This window comes from Pseudophryne corroboree, chromosome 9 (genome assembly GCF_028390025.1).
Source record: "Pseudophryne corroboree isolate aPseCor3 chromosome 9, aPseCor3.hap2, whole genome shotgun sequence".
Classification (NCBI taxonomy): domain Eukaryota; kingdom Metazoa; phylum Chordata; class Amphibia; order Anura; family Myobatrachidae; genus Pseudophryne; species Pseudophryne corroboree.
Genome location: NC_086452.1, coordinates 402644534 through 402650533, shown reverse-complemented (window position 1 = coordinate 402650533; position 6000 = coordinate 402644534). Strand labels below are relative to the sequence as shown.

General features: G+C 46.3%; 1 long non-coding RNA gene across 2 annotated transcripts in view; it reads right to left on the bottom strand.

The window, feature by feature from the left end:
• Window positions 1-1211: 1211 nt before the first annotated feature.
• The window catches only part of LOC134957076 (uncharacterized), a 398476-nt gene continuing 393687 nt past the window's right edge, over window positions 1212-6000 (bottom strand). For both annotated transcript variants that reach the window (XR_010186436.1, XR_010186437.1), the window contains 2 exons: window positions 3394-3527; window positions 1212-1602 (listed from right to left, as the gene is read on the bottom strand). This is a non-coding gene — a long non-coding RNA (uncharacterized LOC134957076). The remainder of the gene's footprint in view (window positions 1603-3393; window positions 3528-6000) is intronic.

The window sequence follows — 6000 nt, the reverse complement described above, 5'->3', positions numbered from 1 at the left end:
AATATGGACGATCTCGTCCATATTTGCCTGCAGTTCTATGGAGCCGTGTGATGGAGGGAGTGAAGTAACTTCACTCCACACGTCACTGCCCCCCGCCGCCGGGTCGCCTGTCGACCGTATCCGCCGTCGGGCAGCTCGGCAGCGGATCTTTAGATGTGTAGGGCCCATTAGATTTGGGTGGGTTATTTTGTTTCTTTGCAGAGTAAATACTGCCTGCTTTATTTTTACACTGCATTTTTTATTTCAGATTGAACACACCCCACCCAAATCTAACTCTCTCTGCAAATGTTACATCTGCCCCCACTGTATTGCACATGGTTTTGCTCAACTGCTAACAAATTTGCTGCTGCAATCAACTCTGAATTACCCCCATAGAGTGTAAGCTCCACTGGGGCAGGGACTGATGTGAATGGACAAATATTCTCTGTAAAGCGCTGCGGAATATGTGTTCGCTATATAAATAACTGGTAATAAATAAGTGGTTTTGAAGAGAAAAACTGTCAGTTAAGTGGTTAAGCCAGGAGACCTAGAGCAGTGGTTCTCAACCTCAGTCCTCATGTACCCCCAACAGTTCATGTTTTCCAGGTCTCCTCACATTATTGCAAGTGAAATTATTTGCTCCACATGTGGGTCTTTTATAATGTGTCAGTGAGTAAAGAATATACATGTTCAACTGCTAGGTGACCTGTAAAACATGAACTGTTGGGGGTATTTGAGGACCGAGGTTGAGAACCACTGACCTAGAGGACAGAGTAGCAGAAGTTAGTGATACAATAATGATAATGGAAAATATCCCCACTGGCTGAGCCAACATTAAGAAGGAGATCTTTAAACACCAAAGGATCATTCTACAGTACGTTGATCAGCTGATCCAATACTGGAGAAAGCATGATGGCCTCTGTATGATACTGATGCCACACAGCTAATAAGTGGTACTCCTTGTTAATCAGAGAGATTACATTAAAGAGATAATTACATTACAGCATACTTGCCTACCTGACCCTCTCCATGAAGGAGAAAATGCTCTGTTCCTGGACTTTCCTGGTAATGCATGATTGCCATCACCTGTGGTGAGCTAGTTAATTGGTAAGAAAGGTGTTTCACCACAGGTGATGGCAATCATACATTACCAGGAAAGTCCAGGAACAGAGCATTTTCTCCCTCATGGAGAGGGTCAGGTAGGCAAGTATGATATAGACTAATACTGACATAGACAAAAGTGTAACTGAAACAGACATACTGTACTGACGCTGACCCACAGAAACCTGCATTATCATTATTAGTATCCTTTATTTAAAGGGTGCCACAGGATTCCACAGCACTTTAGAAAGTGCATATACAGATCATACGTAGCAAACAAACAGTAGATACTGAACTGGACTGGAATCAACTGAATCCTGGAGCAGGCTAGAACTGGACTTGGACCACACTGGAACTGATCTGCAGGTGCTTGACCAGACTGGAACTGGACTTGGAAAGGACTGGTGTCATATACTTGAGTTGGACCAGACTTGGAACGGACTGGAGTTGGAAACTTGAACCGGAATGGAGACAGCCTTGGATAATACTGCACTTGTGTGCAACTTGTTACTGAGTGTAGCCCTGAAGAATACAGGAGTGGATGACAAAACAGGATAAGGTGCCAGATACAAAACCAAAAATTAAACCAATGCACTTGATGGTATGTTGATGATTTAGAGCAGGGGTTCTCAAACTCAGTCCTCAGGACTCCACACAGTGCATGTTTTGCAGGTAACACAGCAAGTGCACAGGTGTATTAATTACTCACTGACACATTTTAAAAGGTCCACAGGTGGAGCTAATTATTTCACTTGTGATTCTGTGAGACCTGCAAAACATGCACTGTGTGGGGTCCTGGGGACCGAGTTTGAGAACCTGTGATTTAGAGCCTAAACCAAACCACCGGGGTCTCTGCACAACTCTATCGTCAATGAGGTCTGATATGGGAGTAAAGCAAAAGAAAACAAGTAAACGTGCACCTCAGTAAAACCATGTTGATTTGCAGGTGGTGCAAATATAAAATATGTATAAAGATTTTGATTTCTCAGGGGCATACTTGCCTACCAGACCCTCGCCATGAGGTAGAAAATGCTCTGTTCCTGGACTTTCCTGATAATGTATTTTTGCCATCACCTGTGAGCTAGTTGATTGATAAGAAAGGTGTTTCACCACAGGTGATGGCAATAATACATTACCAGGAAAGTCCAGGAACAGAGCATTTTCTCCCTCATGGAGAGGGTCAGGTAGGCAAGTATGCATTACAGTAATCAATGATAGTAAAAATGTGCAAACTAAGGGGGTAATTCAGATCTCATGGCTGCTGTGCATTTTCGCACAGTGGGCGATCAGGTCCAAACTGCGCATGTGTATGCACCGCAATGCGCAGGCACGTTAGACAGCTACAACGGGCATCGCCGGTCAGCGACGGGATGGTACGAAGGATCCATTCGCACAGGCATACGCAAGGTGATTGACATGAAGAGACCATTTGTGGGTGGTAACTGACCGTTTACAGGAAGGGTCCGGAAAAATGCGGGCGTGTCCAAGCATTTTGAGGGAGGTTGTCTGACGTCAGCTCCGGCACCGATCAGCAGTAATCAATCGCACTGGAAGAGTAAGGGGCCCTACACACTCGGCGATGCGCCGCCGAGGTGCCCGACGGCCGATACGGCCGACGAGCAACCCGGCGGCGGGAGGGCAGTGACGGGGGAGTGAAGTTTCTTCACTCCCCCCGTCACGCGGCTGCATTGAAGTGCAGGCAAATATGGACGAGATCGTCCATATTGGCCTGCATGCACAGCCGACGGGAGATCAGCGATGAACGAGCGCGGGGCCGCGCATCGTTCATCGCTGGAGTCTCCACACTGAAAGATATGAACGAGTTCTCGTTCATTTATGAACGAGATCGTTCATATCTTTCAGAATATCGGCCAGTGTGTAGGGCCTATAAGTCCTGGGCTGTGCAGAGACTGCACAAACTGATTTTTAGCAGCTCTGCTAACACATAGGAGCGCACACTAGCACAGTGAAAATACACTCCCCCTGTAGGCGGCGACTATCTGTTCGAAGGACAGCAAAAAACGCAGCCCATCGATCAGATCTGAATTACCTCCCAAAAGTTAATAATAACTATAAGAATTAATTCACTAAATCACAGACAACTAAAACTTGCTGATGAGAAAACTCATAGCAGACTTGTTTGAGAATGCTTACTAAATCCTGGATTACAAATTCAAGGTTTAAAGTTTTCATGTAGAAATATGTTTATAGAAGTAAGGAAATAAGATTTACAAGATAGAAAATGTAGTCTATTAATGTTAAAATAAATGATAGAAACTCATAACATGAATAATTGTGCTATTCCTTAATTACCTTACAATTTATTTTCCTCATATCCCCTTAATAAAGATCATCCCAGAAGAGTCCTTAGGATCGTGTCCTGGAATCTGTGCATCAGATGGGCAACATTCTCTCTAAACAGCAAGGAAGAAAGCAGCTGCAGTCACCTGAAATGTTTTAAAATAAACAGTCAGCCTGAAACAAGTGACATCAAAGCTTGCAATCAGCTGCATATCCAATTTACGTGCAATGCTCAACATCTCACACTGCTAAAAGTTATTGGAACATCTACTGTTCTAAAAACAGTGAAAGCTGTGACACAGGCTTAGCTCTTAAGGTGCATACACACTGGGTGTTTTTGCCCAGCGTGTATGGACAGCGATGATCGCTGACATCGTTGGGCTGAAAATCGCTCAGTGCATACACACACTGAGCTATTCCCCCCCCCCCCCCCCCCTGCCCAGCGATGTCAGCGGGGGTGAGCGGCTTTCCATAGCAGGACGCTATGGAAAGCCGCTCACCTTGCCATAAATCTACTGGTAATACCAGTAGATGAACAGCGGCTGCCAGCGATGAAGCAGGGGCACGCTTCAGCGCTCACCGCTCATAACTTGTTCATACACACTGGGCGGTTTTGAGCTGAAGCAGCTCAAAACATCAAAAGTGACCTGCTTTCAGCTCAAAATCGCCCAGTGTGTATTAGAGATGAGCGCCGGAAATTTTTCGGGTTTTGTGTTTTGGTTTTGGGTTCGGTTCCGCGGCCGTGTTTTGGGTTCGACCGCGTTTTGGCAAAACCTCACCGAATTTTTTTTGTCGGATTCGGGTGTGTTTTGGATTCGGGTGTTTTTTTCCAAAAAACCTAAAAAACAGCTTAAATCATAGAATTTGGCGGTCATTTTGATCCCAAAGTATTATTAACCTCAAAAACCATAATTTCCACTCATTTTCAGTCTATTCTGAATACCTCACACCTCACAATATTATTTTTAGTCCTAAAATTTGCACCGAGGTCGCTGTGTGAGTAAGATAAGCGACCCTAGTGGCCGACACAAACACCGGGCCCATCTAGGAGTGGCACTGCAGTGTCACGCAGGATGGCCCTTCCAAAAAACCCTCCCCAAACAGCACATGACGCAAAGAAAAAAAGAGGCGCAATGAGGTAGCTGTGTGAGTAAGATTAGCGACCCTAGTGGCCGACACAAACACCGGGCCCATCTAGGAGTGGCACTGCAGTGTCACGCAGGATGTCCCTTCCAAAAAACCCTCCCCAAACAGCACATGACGCAAAGAAAAAAAGAGGCGCAATGAGGTAGCTGTGTGAGTAAGATAAGCGACCCTAGTGGCCGACACAAACACCGGGCCCATCTAGGAGTGTCACTGCAGTGTCACGCAGGATGTCCCTTCCAAAAAACCCTCCCCAAACAGCACATGACGCAAAGAAAAAAAGAGGCGCAATGAGGTAGCTGTGTGAGTAAGATAAGCGACCCTAGTGGCCGACACAAACACCGGGCCCATCTAGGAGTGGCACTGCAGTGTCACGCAGGATGTCCCTTCCAAAAAACCCTCCCCAAACAGCACATGACGCAAAGAAAAAGAAAAGAAAAAAGAGGTGCAAGATGGAATTGTCCTTGGGCCCTCCCACCCACCCTTATGTTGTATAAACAAAACAGGACATGCACACTTTAACCAACCCATCATTTCAGTGACAGGGTCTGCCACACGACTGTGACTGATATGACGGGTTGGTTTGGACCCCCCCCAAAAAAGAAGCAATTAATCTCTCCTTGCACAAACTGGCTCTACAGAGGCAAGATGTCCACCTCATCATCACCCTCCGATATATCACCGTGTACATCCCCCTCCTCACAGATTATCAATTCGTCCCCACTGGAATCCACCATCTCAGCTCCCTGTGTACTTTGTGGAGGCAATTGCTGCTGGTCAATGTCTCCGCGGAGGAATTGATTATAATTCATTTTAATGAACATCATCTTCTCCACATTTTCTGGATGTAACCTCGTACGCCGATTGCTGACAAAGTGAGCGGCGGCACTAAACACTCTTTCGGAGTACACACTTGTGGGAGGGCAACTTAGGTAGAATAAAGCCAGTTTGTGCAAGGGCCTCCAAATTGCCTCTTTTTCCTGCCAGTATAAGTACGGACTGTGTGACGTGCCTACTTGGATGCGGTCACTCATATAATCCTCCACCATTCTATCAATGTTGAGAGAATCATATGCAGTGACAGTAGACGACATGTCCGTAATCGTTGTCAGGTCCTTCAGTCCGGACCAGATGTCAGCATCAGCAGTCGCTCCAGACTGCCCTGCATCACCGCCAGCGGGTGGGCTCGGAATTCTGAGCCTTTTCCTCGCACCCCCAGTTGCGGGAGAATGTGAAGGAGGAGATGTTGACAGGTCGCGTTCCGCTTGACTTGACAATTTTGTCACCAGCAGGTCTTTCAACCCCAGCAGACTTTTGTCTGCCGGAAAGAGAGATCCAAGGTAGGCTTTAAATCTAGGATCGAGCACGGTGGCCAAAATGTAGTGCTCTGATTTCAACAGATTGACCACCCGTGAATCCTTGTTAAGCGAATTAAGGGCTCCATCCACAAGTCCCACATGCCTAGCGGAATCGCTC